Here is a 17,608-nt window from a genome sequence, read left to right on the forward strand (position 1 = left end):
AAGCTTATTTTTATAATTTGCTTATTTTTAAAATCATATATGTTTTTATAATTTGAGTTATGATCGATTAATTTAAATCATTTTCTAAAGTGATCATACGCTTCACTTTATTATTCTATTACGTAAGTTGATTTAAACTACTATGCGATCATACATGCATGCATAATGCTTGTAAGTATTATAATATAAATACATGCATGCAACTTTAATAAACGTTATTACAGTAAAACCTCTATAAATTAATAATGTTAAGACCAAGACATTTTATTAATTTATAGTGATATTAATTTATCTATAAATTAATAATTATTATTTTATAGTATAAATTAATAATTATTAATTTATAGGTATATTTTTAATTGTTTAATTTTTTAAAAATTATGAATTGAGACAATTTTTGCATAATAAGATTATAATTTTGGATGTTGCAAATTTTATGGTATTGGAATTAAATTTGAAATAATTAAAAAATATTATTGACAATGAATTACAAATATTGTAGATAAATTCACTTATACACATGACATAAATATTCAAATTTATGAATAAGAATATCAATTATCGTATTTTAATAGTCTATCAAACTATCAAAATGTAAATGTTGCATATTTAGAAATTGAAAACTTTAAATGTTTTAGCCGTGTTATAGAATATTTTATATCATTATAGTTTGAAGATACAAATATAACAATTATTTTATAGATATGAGGTTTAAGGGAAACATACTTTACTATATCAGCATATATATATATATATTTACATGATTATTAATTTATGATATTATTGGGACCATATTTTACATGGGATTTCAAAAAAAAAATTATCTTATTATTTTATCGAATTTTATTATTTTTACACTGTCCCGACTTGGGACTAGCAAAATTTATTAATTTATAGTACTTATTAATTTATAGAGGTTTTATTGTATTATATAAATTACATGCACGCGTAATACATAATACACGTACGCATAGCATATAACATAATAAATACATGCATGCATAATACATGTGTGTATAGCATATAAGATAATAAATACATGCATAATACATGTGCGTGCAGTATATAATATAATTATATAAGTCTTTTTGAGATTACATACATTATCTAGAGATAAAATGCTTTGTGAAAATATTACTATTTGGCATGACCTGTTAAATTATTCCGGTTCAGTAGTGATGCGAAAGAATAATAAAAAATAATCAGAAATTTCTGAAAAGATTCATTAGAGATCTTAAGGAGTTTTTCTAGTGATTTCTGATGTGTGCTGTTTTACAAAGCAAACCGATTATATGGTTTTCACCGATCCCATGAATTTGGATAATGTCAATTTTCTGGTATTTATTCAAAAGAGATACTGTGGACTGATCATCCACCATATATTCTTGTTATCAACTTGCAACCTTGAGTTTGTGAGAGTATTTGGTTAATTGACAATGGTGGTGATACCATGCTAAGTAACTGACATAAATGACTCTATATGTCAATAAATTCGCATCAGGCCAACGAATTATTATGAGTAGTCCCCACTATAATTGGTTTGGGTCATAAACCAGATATATTCCATCTAAATATGTTATACATGTTGGTTGCTCCACCACAGTGATTAAGATGGAATGTGAAAAAATATTGGAAATATGTTGGATATGAATATCTTTCGAAGATTGAATATCTCGATAATTTGAGACTCGAGATGCAGAAACTGTTGTTTTAGTGAGTCAGTTTTTCCAACATGAGGAGAGAAAATAAACAGTTGGTAAAGATATATATTGTAAGAAATTATCTTGATCCTCTTATCAAGAAATGTGCGCTATAAATTAAAAAGATAATTTGTTGGTAAAGTTTTCAAAGATGTTAAAAGCATGCAAGAGTCATTTTCTGACTTTGAGTGAAAAAGTCACATATACTAGCTGTGCTCCAATTAATGTCCTAGAAGGATAAGATCAACTGCTAGTAAGTCTAAAGATCGCATGAAGTGTGATAGACTTATGGTTCTAAATATAAGTATCCTCGGAAAAGAAAAAGAGTATAAATTAATATGAAATCTCTAAAACAGATGTAGACATGAGTAAGAAAGAGATTCAGGTGTCTGAGAATCAAAATGAAAAGAAATCTCAACAAGTTGAGTCATTTCTAGAATCAAAAGGAACCAAAAAGCAAATCGACGTCGTAATATGTTTGCATACAGTGTTGCAGTTGATGATGTTATGGATAAAAATCGAGGATCATAAACCGCGGTTAATAGAAAAGGTTTTATTGAAAAGTGTACACAAGGAATGATTGGTTAATCATTGAAAGAAGTAACTATGAAATTGTTCAACCCTCTTAAAGAGATAATATTTGGACTTGTAGTCCATACACTCGAAAGTGTAAAATGAGTGGGACATAAGTGGATATGTATGAGAAAAAAAATAACATGTAGTAGTACAATGATTCTCAGAAAATACGTATGAGAGATGTACTCTCTTTTGGTGGAAGCAACTAGTTTAGATCCTTTATGAGATTGACAGTAAGAGCAAGACTTGATTCAGTCTATCTCTTAAAGTGAGTATATTGCTCTAGCAATATTTTATAGCCCTCGAGAACATTGTAAAAGCGAGAAAAAGTTTTGTAGACTTTTGACAACTTTGGGGAGAAAATGGTGAGTTTATCTCTTGGTGAGAATCCTGGGTGTAGATCATTCTTCTTGATCTTATGGATCTCATAATGGGTTGAAAATAGATCGGGAACGAGCTAAGAGAAAATCTTAGGATTGTGGACTGATGCTCATATGTGCTTTTGTATACTAAAGCTCTGTTAATAACAATTCAGAAAGTATGATATATATTACAATAATGCATAACCTGAAGATGATACTTTCAGGGGGAGAAATATGATCATAAGCGTGGTTGTACTCTTTTTCCCTTATAATGCTTTTTATCCTATTGGGTTTTTTCATGAAAGGTTTTTAACGAGATAACAAAAGAACATGCGAAAGATAAATACCTGAAAAGTAATATTATGATTCTAATGATGAAAGACTATCATCTTCAAAGTCTTTGACATACATTGATGAGATAGTGAGAAACGAAGATAATGATCAAGATGAGTCATTTAAGGGACCAATAGCCTGCAGAAGAATGGTGATGTACAGTGATATACATGTCCTACCAATTTGTTTAAGTGAAGATTTGGTGAACAATTTACCAAAGCCTTTTCAACCACTATTTCAAGAAGTTACTTCATCATATTGGATTGCGACATTTCAAAGATTTCAAGTGACATACTCAAGAGGGGGAGTAAAAACGCGCTGCACTCTTTTTCCCTTAACCATGGTTTTTCCCATTGGGTTTTCCTGGTAAGGTTTTTAACGAGGCAACATCTTACGCGCATTTACAATTATTCATTTACAATGGACATCCAAGAGAGAGTGTTATGTATGATTTAGTGGATGTCCATTACCCATTAGAGACCCATTAGAAGTCCATTAGGTTATAACCTAATGCTTGTTTACCAAGTTGTATATCTTATATATATACTCAATTATGTCTATGGAATAATACAAGCTTTCCCCTCAAATCTATTACTTTAACAAGACCCAAATTTTTAAATGCTAAATGATTAAACCAAATGATATTAAGTGTTGTCTAGACTTCACAAAACTCTTATTCCCGGTATGGCCTAAAAAAAATTTAGTTGAAATATTTAAGGCCCTTGAAACTCAAATTTCTGGAGAGGTAAAGCAGGCTCAAGGTACAATTATACACATCATTTTACCTGTTTAAGCCATCATTCAAGGATAAGGAACCGGGATCAGCTCAAGAGGAACTTTCTTAACAATGGTGGTATAACAGCTTCTTCCATGTCTATATCTTTACTTTCCTCAGGCAATCTCCAATCAAAGAAGTAGAGCAAGTTCAGTAGTGTCAATTCGACGGTCGCAATCCCAAAAGCCATCCCTGGACATATCTTCCGACCAGAAACAAATGGTAACATCTCAAAATTATTTCCTTTGTAGTCAATAGGACAATCTATAAACCTGTCCGGATTAAACTCCTCAGGGTTTCTCCAGAGTTTAGGGTTTCGTCCTATTGACCATGCGTTGATCAAAAGAAGGGTTTTGCAAGGAATGTCGTAGCCTTGAGCCATTGTTTCTCTTAGAAGTAAAAGCGGAGCTGCTGGATGTATTATGTATAGTCTTAATGTTTCTTTGATCACAAGTTTCAAGTGATGAGCTTATGGGTATCTTCTTCCTCGATTCTCTCATTTTGTTTGATTCCAATGCAAGTTCGGATCTCGTCTAGAGTTTTCTTCATCACTCGCGGGTTTGTAATAAGCTCTGCCATTGCCCAAATTATGGTGATGGCGCTTGTGTCTACTCCAGCAAGATATATTTCCTAGATCAACAATCATAGAAAGTGGTTAAGGGCATTTAATATTCAAAATTTTTGTCAAGATTTCAACATCGAAAATAAAATTTATATAATCTAACATATACATATATGAACCAAAGTCTTTTCATTTTCAATTAATTTTTAAATAAAGAGTCATAAAATTTGACAGCTTTTAATATGAGTTGTGTTAGGATTTTCACATGCATCAATAAAAAAGTATGTGAAAAAATCTACGGTACGTAATACATAAAAGAATTTGGAGATAAATTATATATAAAAAAAACCCCATGAATTTTGACACATCTTGTGAACATTATATGCTTACTTGGATGATTCCTTTGAGATGATCGATGGTGAGCTTGAATGATTCATCTTGCTTTTTTTTATGCATAGTATTCAGAATCGAGTCAACAATATCAGGGCGATCTTGATTTGTTTTCTCTTCAGGGTTCTTCAAGTGATCGTCAACTAAATGATCCATTAATGTATCAACCTCAAAGAGAACTTTACGAAGTCTCTTCTGTTGTCCTGACACAAAGTCCATAAACCATCCCAAACCATAAGGGAAAAGATCAGAACTACTGAGAGACCCAACTTTCTGGAACTCAAACATTAAATCTTTGATCCTGTCTTTATTGATATGCTTGCTTTCGTAGAAACTTTGTCCAAAGGTGGCTCTACATATGACACTTCCAAGTAGACAATAAAGTGTTTGGCTCAAATCTACCTTAGACTTTTTCAGAGCCGATTCCTTCAGTTTCTTGACCATCAGCCTTTCCGCAATCGGTAAATACCACATCTTACTGAACGGTATTTTTGTTTTTCTTTCACTAGCCTTATACCTTGGTTTGCCGCAGAACTTGCAATGCTCCAACTTCTCATCATCTTTCCAAAAGAGCATACAGTAATCTATACATACATCATATGTATGACACGGTAATCCTAGCTTTCGCATCAAAGTCTCCGTCTCATAGTATGAACCGGTTGCCTGATTACCCTCTGGTAAATACTCCGTAAACAGTCCTGTCCATGAATCCATACAATTTTCAGACAAATTGTAGTCGACCTTATTGTTCATGAACTGAGCTGCCAACGATAACTGCGACTGCCCTTCCCGACATCCATCATACAGTGGCGTGTTTGCAGCAGCTAGCATATCATAAAACCGTTTTGCTTCTTGGGTGGGTTGTTCATGAACATGATCATTTCCACTTTCATGTTCATGATACTCGTTATATGGTACAGAACCATGAAATGCATCATTCACCATCCCAGCATATATATTCTCCCCATCCAATCCTATTGGTTCACTAGCACTAGCATAATCTGTATTATTAGCATAATGACTACTAGTTCCCTCCCCAACAACATCATAATCTTCACCATGTTCATATCATACATAATAGTTAGGCATAAACCCCCTACTTAGCAAATGATTCGAAACAGAGGCAGCTTTCAAAGACTTCGAATTGTGACATACTACACAAGGTCAGTAAAACCTACCTCTGCTATTTTGTGCATGGCTACAGGCAAAATCGATGAACTCTTCCACACCCGCCGAATAATCCGATGAGATATGATTAGTGAACGGATCGATCCGATTGTACATCCATGCTCTTGAAGGATTGTTCCACATTATTATTATTTTTTTTTCTCTCTTTTTTTTTTTCTTCCTCTCTCTTTTTTTTTCTCTTTCTCACGTTTTTTTTTTGTTTCTTTCTCCCGTTTTTTTGTTTCTTAAATGAAAGAAGAAGTGGTGGCATATATATAAGAGAAATTTTGCCACTGTTTTGCGACTATTATAGAAAGAGTCACAAAATTTCAGTTCACCTAACACACTTTAAGCACGTTTTTTGCCGACATGGTGCGACTCTTTTGCGACTGTTTTCAATGTAGTCGCAAAAGTTGAATACAATATCTTCCACATTCTCAACGTTTTTTGCCGACATGCAGCGACGACTTTGCTACTAAATGATACTCCAAAAAGTCGTTGCAAATAAGTCTCTATTTTGCGACTTATTTGTGACGGCTCTCACGTACCAAAATTGCAGTTGCAAAGTAGTCACAAAATGCATCTTGTTTTGCGACGAAATAATATCAGTTACAAAAGAGTATATATTCGGTCGCAAAGGTGAGACGTTTTTGTGACTTTATTGTTTCGTCGTAAATTTGCGATGGTTTTACTTCCGTATTTTGTATGGTCGTTAATCGGTATTAAAATAGTCGCAAAACCGTCGCAAATATTTGCGACTAAACAATCAGTCACAAACGGTCGTCGCAAATGGCATGTTTTCTTGTAGTGAGATCATTCACTTCCTCTCTGATGTACCTAAAACATCGGACCTTTTTCGTGCTGGAAAAGTTGAGAAAAGAAATCTTGCGCACCTCTCTCGAAACCTCACCATATGGCGCAAATGCTATATCTTTACCGTCACGCGAGAATTTTGATGAGGCGTTCGTCAAAGGTCTGTTACAGCATTCAAGGTCATGAGTTTTAAGAGCTTCTTCAGCTCCTTCGCTCGATGAGATAACCACCATTTGGACAAAACCTGGACGGAGCTAAATCACGGGTCCATGTTTCGTGGAAAGATCGTGAAGACATCTATGAAACAATCGTTGAAGCTGGTGTAGGTTTCCGATGATCGGAAGCTTAGGTGGGCTCGGAGGAATATTTTGTTTCGAGTATTTGATTTTCTCAATGAATATTAACGAGAAAAGAGCGGCAAGAAGTATAAACCAGAAGTAATACAATGGAATTAACATTGTTTTCGTTTTTTTTCTCAAATTTGTGTTATCTTTTTGATGATATAAAGCAACATCTCATTTATTTTTTGTGTCTTTGTGAAGATAAGCTTTTGAGAGGTCCAAAACAATTATCTTCGATATGTGTATTGTGTAAGATATCTGAACATGGACCAATACATTAAAATAATAGCGTAAACATCAATTTCAACAACTCAATGGCCCTGTCGATGGCGAATAATAGGAAGAAGATCAAGAAGAACTTTGTTCTCAACTGCGACATCACCAGCTTCTTCCATGTCCATATCTTTCTTCTCCTCTGGCATTATCCAGTCAAAGAAGTAAAGCAAGTTCAAGATTCCCAATTCAACGGTCTTACGACCATAACCAAAGGGTAACATCTCAAAGCTCTGTGTCCTTTGTAGTCCACAAGAAAATCCATAAACCTCTCTGTATTAAACTCTTCCGGATTTTCCCATGTTGATGTCTTAGCCTTGAATCTTGATATGACTCATTGTTTCTGTTGGGAATGAAGCTAGTGGGTGTAATCTTAAGGTTTCTTTCACGACAAGCTTCATGTATTGAAGCTTATTGAGATCTTCTTCCACGATTCTTTCTTCATGTTTAGATTCAATGCAAGTTAGGATCTTGTCTTGAGCTTTTTTCATCACCCTAGGGTTTCTAACGAGTTCAATGGTGAGCTTGAATGGTGTCTACTCCAGGAGATAAATATTCTATGTCAACCAAAAGACGTTAGATTTAAGAATCTTATATAATAAAGACGTTAGATTGTATTATTTTGACATTTGTCAATTACAATCAGATTTAAATACACTATTTTTAATATTTTTAAATTTAAATATAGTTTTATACTAAAAAAATATCTTATCAATTTTAATATCTTTTTAGTAGTTATATAATTACCATATAAATTAATTTCACAAGTTTTACATCAAAAGATCAATTCATTTATTATAAATAATTTAAAGATATAAAATATAAAATTTCTTAATTTTGGCATAAAAATCAATTCTTCCATCTAAACTGAATTCAATATATAAAATAAATTAATTCCAAGATATTAAAAATATGATATTTCATAATTTTGAGCTTAAAGAGTAATTTTTTTGTATTTAAAATAACTTCAAAATAATAATAATCAGAATCACAACTTATTGCATATTAATTCTTTAAAATGTAACTCTCTTGATGTTTGCCAAAAAAAAGAAAACAAATAAAACAGTCATTATATTAATACACTTTAATGTATTAATTCCCACACAATTATATTTATTATTAAAATGTAACAATATATAAAACCCATGATGTTTGACAAAAAGACACTGAAAAACATTTCATGATACAAATGAAGTATCATTGCATAAAAAGTATCTATAAATATCAAGTAAAGGTCTTGATCCAACATCATATTCTATCTGTAAAATAATTTTCTAAATTTTGTACTATCAATTTTATATTCAACTAAAACAACTCCATTTTTTTTTCTGGGGTGATTTTTGTAGGTTTTCAAACAAATAGGACAAGTCAAAATTTTATAGCATATGCAGTGAACATGTGAAAGATGATTCGTCATTAGAAATGACTAGATGAAGAATGTAAAACAAATGGTATCTTCTTACTTTTAGATGAAATTTTTCGTATGTCTATCTTCTTTATCTTTAGTTTATACTTCTTCTTCATGTTTTGAGGTTTGCAAAAGTTGTTTAACATGTATATTTTGCTAAGTTGCTAAAATTCATATTAGTTTTTAAAAGTAGTTTCGTTTCTCAGTCAAAAGAGACATAAACATAAACAGTCAAAAGAGACATAAACATAAACAGCCAAATGATGAACATAAACAGCCTAATGTTCATTGAATACATATCTAGGCTCTTTCCAGATTGATACTGATTAATATCATATTCACTTTTTATTTTAATCTGTGGTTGCTTTATTTTATCTTTTTCATTTAGTTTCAAATTTTAATATACAAACATTTCTCATATATGTACACACTTGGTTTCTTTTTGGTCAAGTTAAAAAAAAAATATTTTCTGCACATCTAGATTAAACATTTATGTACTTTTTCTCCTCACAAAATGGAAAAAAACTTATGTGCTAAATAGTAAACTACGGTGAGAGTCAAAAGAAGGTGTACAAAATAAATATGTATGTGACTTCACATCATTGTATGTTCTTTAAAAAAATAGTTCATTCATATATGTTAATCTCACTAACTAATCAAAACATTCTCAATTTGATAACTTTGAAAGTAATGAAAATTTTACAATTTACACACAAACCACATATACAATTTCAAATTTGAAATCTAACAGTCAAAGAAATGGTGCATATGTTTTTTACAAATTGAAATAAAACAAAAGGTTTCTATTGTATATTAATATTTTAATTTGTTCCTTTTGATCATGTTGACAAAATTTTAAGATAAAATTAGTTTTAGATAATAATTCATAAAACCTAATAAATTTTCAATTTTCAATTAATATATCTATGTTAATTAACATTGCATGTATCTTTAAATAACTAAATATATATATTAGTTCCAAATTTTGTATATTTCACTCCAACTACTTCTTCAACTCTGTCATCTCTGTTGAAGTCATCATGTAAGGCATCTTAGTTAACGATGTTGATCTCGGTTCCAAGTCAATCATGAAAAGATCAGGCCAATATGGTGGTAATCCCTGCAACGACTAAAACACATCATCAAATTCTTGAACCACCCGAATACCTCCAGCCGTAGCCTGTCTCACTGACTCCGACATAGCTACAGTAACCAAATAGGCCTCACAATCATTTTCGATGGTCTTCCCTGTCTACATGGCCGAGATGACGAGATACCCTAAATTCGGTCTCACTCCATGAATATCAACTTCCCTCCGAATCCCTCAAGTGTTACTCTCCCCTGGTGACAATCCAGATGCACTTTGTACCGATCCAACCAATTCATACCAAGGATAACATCATATAATTTTATAGGAAAAATAATCAAATCTACTCGCATTGACCTCTTGCAATCTAAATATCCACACCCCTCGCCCGTCTAAATACCACCAGTAACTTGTCTCCCGAAACTTTAATGGCTCTAAACCGCTCATCGGAATACTCTCTGATTTCAAAATATTACATATTTCATTATATTTATTTTACCCACGCATCGCGTGGGACTTTTTCTAACATATATATATATATATATATATATATATATATATATAGGTTATATTCGAGAATGAGAAAGTAAAGAGATTTGTTTGCTTACTTGGATGATACCTTTTAGATGATCAATGGTGAGCTTGAATGATTTATCATGCTCTTGTTTATATGTATCAATCATGCTCTTGTTTATATGTATCATATCTAAGAGAGAGTTGATGATATCAGGACGATCTTGAAGCTGGTGTAGGTTTCCGATGATCGGAAGCTTCGATGGGTTCTGAGAAAGATTTCGTTTCGATTCTTTGATTTTATTTCCCAACATTAACGCTAAGAGAAACAACATGAAAATACAAAAGCATTGACATTGTTTTCGTTTTCCTCTGTTTTGTTTTGTGCTATATTTTTTGGTGATGTTGAAACAGAGTATTCACGCCAGACTATAAAACAGGAAAACGTCTTTACCACGGCAACACAAGTCAGAGTCAATACATATAAAGTCACTAGTCATGTAGTGTTTGGGAGGATAAAGCTTTCAAAATTGTTTTCAAAATATGCTTGAACAATTATTGAATCTCAACAGCCCAATGGACATCAAAATTACATTTATTTCAGATTTATTTCAGAACAACATGACACTTTTTATTTCAACAACAGATACATTACACAGTTATTATATATCATTTCTCAAGATTCAATGGCCACATCAATGGCGAAGGATAGGTAAAAGCTCAAGAGGAACTTTCTTAACAACAGTGACATCACCAGATTCTTCCATGTCCATATCTTTCGTCTCGTCAGGCAATTTCCAATCAAAGAAGTAAAGCAAATTCAAGAGTGCCAATTCAATGGTCGCAAGACCCGAAGTCATTCCTGGACAAATCCTACGACCAGAGCCAAAGGGTATAAACTCAAAGTTTTGTCCTTTGTAATCCACAGGACAGTCGATAAACCTCTCCGGGTTAAACTCCTCAGGATTTTTCCAGTATTTCGGATCTCGTCCTATCGACCATGCGTTAACCAAAACAAGTGTTTTTCGAGGAATGTCGTAGCCTTGAATCTTGATATCAGCCATCGTTTCTCTTGGAAGTAAAAGAGGAGCTGCTGGATGTAGTCTTAAGGTTTCTTTGATCACAAGCTTCAAGTACTCAAGCTTATTGACATCTTCCTCCTCGATTCTCGCCTTAATACCAATGCAATTGCGGATCTCCTCTTGAGCTTTCTTCATCACTCTCGGGTTTCTAACGAGCTCTGCCATCGCCCAAATCATGGTGATTGCACTTGTGTCTATTCCAGCGAGAAATATATCCTAGTTCAATAGAAAGACATTATCATTAATTAAGGATATATAGGTTAGATTCGAGAATGATTACGTAAAGAGATTCTTTTACTTACTTGGCTAATTCCTTTGAGATGATCAATGGTGAGCTTGAAAGATTTATCATGTTCTTGTTTATGTATCATTTGTAAGAGAGTGTCTACGATATCAGGACGATCTTGATTTGTTATCTGTAATTGATGATCATCAATTATATGATTAAGAAAAGTATCAACCTCAGTGAAGACATTGTGAAGCCTCTTATGTTGGCCTGACACAAAGCCTATAAACCATCCAAGACCAGGAATAGGAAAAAGATCAGAGACTTTGAAAGTTAAGCTTCTCTGCGCTTCATACACCAGTTCTTCGATCTTATCTTCACTGAAATGCTTTTTCTCTAAGAAACTCCGTCCAAAGACAGGCCTGAACACGATACTTGCAGCTAGGCAAAAGAGGGTTTTGCTCAAATCCACGGGAGATTGCTTCAAAGCCAATTCTCTTAGTTTCTTGACCATCAAGTCAGTCTCTTCCTCCCTAATATACCTTAAAGATTGAACCTTTTTCACGCTGAAATACTCACGAACTGAAAGCTTACGCACCTCTCTCCATGCATCACCGTATGCACCAAGGCCGATGTTTTTGTTGTCACGGGAGAAAACCCTTGTGGCGTTAGTGTTAGGTCGTGTGCAACACTCAAGGTCATGTGTTTTAAGAGCTTCTTCAGCCGCTTCACTCGATGAGAGCAAAACCATTGGGACAAACCCTAGACGTAGATGCATCACGGGTCCGTGTTTCTTGGAGAGATCGTAAAGACATCTGTGAAGCATCCCTTTTAGCTGGTGTACGTTTCCGATGATCGGAAGTTTTGCTGGGCCGGGAGGCAGATTCTGTTTCGAATCCATCTTTTTCATCATTAACAAGAAGAGAAAGGGAAGGAATAGAAGCAAGAGAAGAATCGCCATTGTTTTGGATCTTCTGTTCTTGAGAGTCAGAGAGATAGAGATATAGAGTTTGAAGACACAACAACAACGTTTTTATTACGAATAAATACACTGGCCGATTTTGTTGAAAAAAAAAAAAAGAATACACACTAGCCGGTTGGGATGTAAATATCTGTCAGAGCGTGAGGCTAATATTGTATGAAGAATATCATTACAAACTGTTCTTTTAGAGCAAGATATATTTAAGAAGTTAGAAGGAAAAAAATAAAGAATATCCAACAAATTAACAAAGGAAGAAGATATATTTAACTTTAAAAAACATAAAATTTAAACTAAGATAAAACCTTTTTAGTTAAAAAATCTTAAATTTATATAATATTAGAATTGGAAATAATATCATCATAAATTTAGACATGGACATGTGTAAGTTTTTTTATTTTTATTAAAGAAAATATTCCCTTTTTTAACATACATTAAATAATTTAATATAAAATTTTCTACAAGACTATATATTTTTTTATTTAATAACATTAATTCTAAAAAATTTTATGAGACTATATATTTTCCTATTATTTATGGTCCTTAATTCATAGGTTTCAATGTTGAAAAGAAGAGAAATTAAAAAATGTTGTAAAAAAGTTTTTCTTTTAAATATAATTTTAACATTAGATTTTTAAAAAAAAAAAAAAAAAAAAAGAAAGGAAGAGATATTTGTTTCTTGTGTTGTCAACCACGAAATTCAAAACAAATAAACGATAAGCTATTAACCAGCGAGACCATTTTACCCAAACTCAAACGACCTATATATAACTCGTTTTAATTAGTATGAATATGCTCTCTCCTTTACAACATGATACGTTTGTCTCAAAACTTTAAACCTAGACACAAACATCCTTCCTTATATACTAGAAGACTTATCAGTTCTCATTCAAATGAACTTCAATTTGAAGAGTTACCCGAAAAAAGTAGCTCGATGCAACTTGTGAAAATAAATTCCAACATAAATTTCCGATTATTGGAAGCTTTGGTGGGCTCGGAGGAAGATTATTTTTTGAAACTTTGATTCTTTTCACGAATAGAAACAAGAAAAGAGCCGGAAGAAGCAGAAATCAGAAGCAATAATGTAGAATCAATAATGGTCAAGTAGGGACAGAAAAAAAAAACATGTTACATGCATGCATGTAGCTTTTACCTTAATTTCAACAACTGAAAGGGCATCATGCTGTCTCCGTCAAAATTACATAATTTTCGCAACAACATGAGTCTTGGTAGTTCAAGTTCTCTAATTTCAAGAATCAATGGGATCATCAATGGCGAAGAATAGGAAGAAGATTAAGAGGAACTTTCTTATCAACTGTGACATCACCAGCTTCTTCCATGTCCATATCATTCTTCTCGTCAGACATTCTCCAGTTAAAGAAGTAAAGCAAATTCAAGAGCCCCAATTCAACGGTCGCAATCCCTGAAGCTATTCCTGGACAAGTCCTACGACCAGAACCAAAGGGTAACATCTCAAAGCTTTGTCCTTTGTAGTCCACAGAACAATCCACAAACCTCTCTGGATTAAACTCTTCTGGATTTTGCCAGTGTTTAGGATCTCGTCCTATAGACCATGCGTTAACCACAAGAAGGGTTTTTGGGGGAATGTCGTAGCCTTGAATCTTGATATGACTCATTGTTTCTCTTGGGAGTAACAATGGAGCTGGTGGGTGTAATCTTAAGGTTTCTTTCACCACAAGCTTCAAGTATTGAAGTTTACCAAGATCTTCTTCCACGATTCTTTCTTCCTGTTTGAATCCAATGCAAGTTTGGATCTCGTCTTGAGCTTTTTTCATCACTCTAGGGTTTCTAACGAGCTCTGCCATCGCCCAAATCATAGTAACGGCGCTTGTGTCTACTCTAGCGAGGTAAATATTCTATGTCGACCAAAAGACAATAGATTTAAGGTTATATTCGAGCTAGAATTATTAAGTAAAGAGATTTTTTTGCTTACTTGGATGATTCCTTTGAGATGATCAATGGTGAGCTTGAATGATTCATCATGATCTTGTTCACGTATCATATCTAAGAGCGAGTCGATGCTATCAGGACGATCTTGAGTTGAGTTCTGTAAGTGATGATCATCAATTATATGATTAAGAAACGTATCAACCTCGGTGAAGACATTGTAAAGCATCTTATGTTGGCCGGACACAAGTTTTATTAACCATCCAAGACCAGCAATAAGGAAAATATCAGATAATGTAAAAGGCATATTTTTGTGAGCCTCAAACATGAGTTCTTTGATCTTTTCCTTATCAATATGCTTGTTCTCTAAGAAACTCTGTCCAATGCTGTTCTTAATATGATACTTGCAGCTAGGAAAAAGAGGGTTTGGTTCAAATCCCCCGGAGATTGCTTCAAAGCCGACTCTCTAAGTTTCTTGACCATTAAGTCACTCTCTTCCTCTCTAACATACCTGAAAGATTGAACCTTTTTCACGCTGAAAAACTCGCGAACCGAAAGCTTACGCAGCTCTCTCCATTCATCACCATATACACCAAAGCCTATGTCTTTACCGTTACGCGAGAAAACATTTGAGGCTATAGTGATAGGTCTTGTACAACACTCGAGGTCATGTGTTTTAAGAGCTTCTTCAGCTGCTTCACTCGATGAAATCACGACCATTGGGACAAACCCTAGATGGAGATGCATCACGGGTCCGTGTTTCTTGGAGAGATCGTGAAGACATCTGTGAACCAACCCTTGGAGCTGGTGTAAGTTCCCGATGATCGGAAGTTTTCTTGGGCCTGGAGGCAGATTGTGTTTCGATTGTTTGATGATCTTCATGGTGAATATTAAATACAAGAAAATGGGAACGAGTATAAGGAAGAAGTAAGACAGAACAATCGTCATTGTTTTCGTTCCTCTGTTTTGTTCTCTGCTTTTTCAGATATAGAAGCAAAAGGGAAACATAGTATTTTTTTTTTTTTTTTTTGACAAAAGGGAAACAGAGTATTATAAGACAAAATTACAATGGTTTTATACTGAGAGAGCGAGGCTAAAAAATTCTCATACATATCTGTAAATAAGTATTAAAGTATTTTCTTATCAAAAAAAAAATAATGATTTGAAACGTGGCATATTGAAAAAGTTATAAACACGATAAGGTACAAATAAAATGGGATACTTTTTTACAAAATGATGTATACTTTTGTAGCAAAATATATGATTTTAATCAAACATTTCAAGTGATTTATGTTTAAATAACAAATCATGTATTATTCAATTATGGATTTTATAAAATCTAATAAAATTCCATATTATTCAATTATAAAATCTCATGTTATTGAAAACATTTTCTAAAGATTGGACTTTTAAAAACTCAAATCAATTAAATATACAGTTAAATACACCCTTTCAGTTATAAACATGTGATAGCAGCTTAATCGTTGAGAAACGGTGAGAGTTTCTTGAAAATATATAACAATTATTTTAGTTGTGTAAGATCTTTTTGATTTATTTTTAGTAGTTGAATTGCTGTGTAAATTATAACAAACAGAGAATTTATACTATTTTCAAACCAGATACTTTCTTAGGCAACCAAACTATAGTATCAAGGTAATTTTATACCATCTTATATAATAAAGTAAAGTTTCCACAAAATCAAATATCTGAGAAAATGTCATTTGTTTCGTAATATATAAAGTCTATTACTTTTATTAATTTAATAATTAAAAAAATATTAAGGATCTATTTTGAAGAAACATAAAACAATTATACAGTATTAAATATGAATCTAATTTCATATTTCTTAATCTTTATTTTTATTATTCGAGTATTATATAATATATTAGATATTTGTAAAGAAGATGAAAAACCACGCGAAACTTGAGAAATTATATTTAACTTTTATATGGAAAAACCTTTTTAATAAACTAATAAAATGCTAACGTGATAATATTAAAACATGGTTAGACATCTGAAAGTCCTTTATTTGTTAGAAAAACACATACGTAAAAATATTTTACTTATGTTTTGTTTACATTATACATATGTTTTGCTTTAATTTTTCTTAATTTTTTTTCATATAGAAATATATGTAATATGTTACGTAAATACAAAATCTTATTATTGAAATTAGTTGGAAATTATATAATTATATGTAATACATGTTCAGTTTTGTGATATTAGAAACCGGTTAAGAATTTTCTCTATAGAAAAAGATATATTAGATACTAAATATGTAAGTCATAATAGATATTTTAGGAATTTTCAGCTATATAGAACTTGTTCTCTTCATCCACTCTTTGGAAAACAAAATGTGTCTCATAACAAGATGAACATGATTTTATTGAGGATAATAACTATGTTTATTCAACATTTCAAAGACCAAAAAAATAATTAATTTGCTGCCATATATAAAGAATCACACCTACAATTTATATGTATATAGAATTTAATGAAAAATAAACTCAGTATATGTATCAAAGAATCAAATAATGTATATATATATATATATATATATCATAATTACAAATCAATAAAAATATATAAACAACTAAAAATACATCATCCAGGCATCATGTGTGGGGAGATAACTTTGTTTGTAGATACCCACTAATTGCAAACACGTTACCTCGAGAAACAATAGTGTCCTCTAGAGAAAGTGAGGTTTTGATGAGATACGGACTAAGGGACTAGTTTAAACAGAGCATGTGGTTTGGGAGAGGGAAATGGGATTGTTATAACGACTCCTTCAACACAAAAGAAGTGTGGGAGGCAACTCGGGTGTAGCACACAAGGCAGGAGGTCCCAAGGCATATGGTTTATATATCCATGCCACGCCCAAATTTTGTTTCTCTGCTTGGCTTGCAACAAGAAATAGATTAACAACGGGAGATCGGATGATGAGTTGAAATAGTGGAGCTCTCATATCTTGTGTCTTTCACTGGAAACCAGAAATCATTTGTTTTTCGAATGTCCATACTCGAGAGAAGTGTGGTCGAGTCATGCTTCCAAGCTCCTCGCTGGTAACTTCTCTACGGACTGGGCAGTTATTCTCAATCTACTCACGAATG

At 32.6% G+C, this 17,608-nt stretch overlaps 3 pseudogenes across 1 annotated transcript; all 3 read right to left on the reverse strand.

Annotated features, from left to right (window-relative positions):
- Positions 1-3,772: 3,772 nt before the first annotated feature.
- On the reverse strand, positions 3,773-7,136 carry LOC104783535 (cytochrome P450 71B3 pseudogene; annotated as a pseudogene).
- Positions 7,137-10,905: 3,769 nt separating this feature from the next.
- LOC147945375 (cytochrome P450 71B25-like) lies at positions 10,906-12,678 on the reverse strand (annotated as a pseudogene). Its single transcript, XR_015596565.1, has 2 exons — positions 11,685-12,678; positions 10,906-11,598 (listed from the first exon to the last, which is right to left on the reverse strand). The product of XR_015596565.1 is annotated as a cytochrome P450 71B25-like (transcript).
- A 1,133-nt stretch (positions 12,679-13,811) lies between these two features.
- LOC147945376 (cytochrome P450 71B4-like) lies at positions 13,812-15,505 on the reverse strand (annotated as a pseudogene).
- Positions 15,506-17,608: the final 2,103 nt, after the last annotated feature.

Source organism: Camelina sativa, chromosome 4 (assembly GCF_030686135.1).
Source record: "Camelina sativa cultivar CO46 ecotype springtype chromosome 4, ASM3068613v1".
In the NCBI taxonomy this organism is placed as follows: domain Eukaryota; kingdom Viridiplantae; phylum Streptophyta; class Magnoliopsida; order Brassicales; family Brassicaceae; genus Camelina; species Camelina sativa.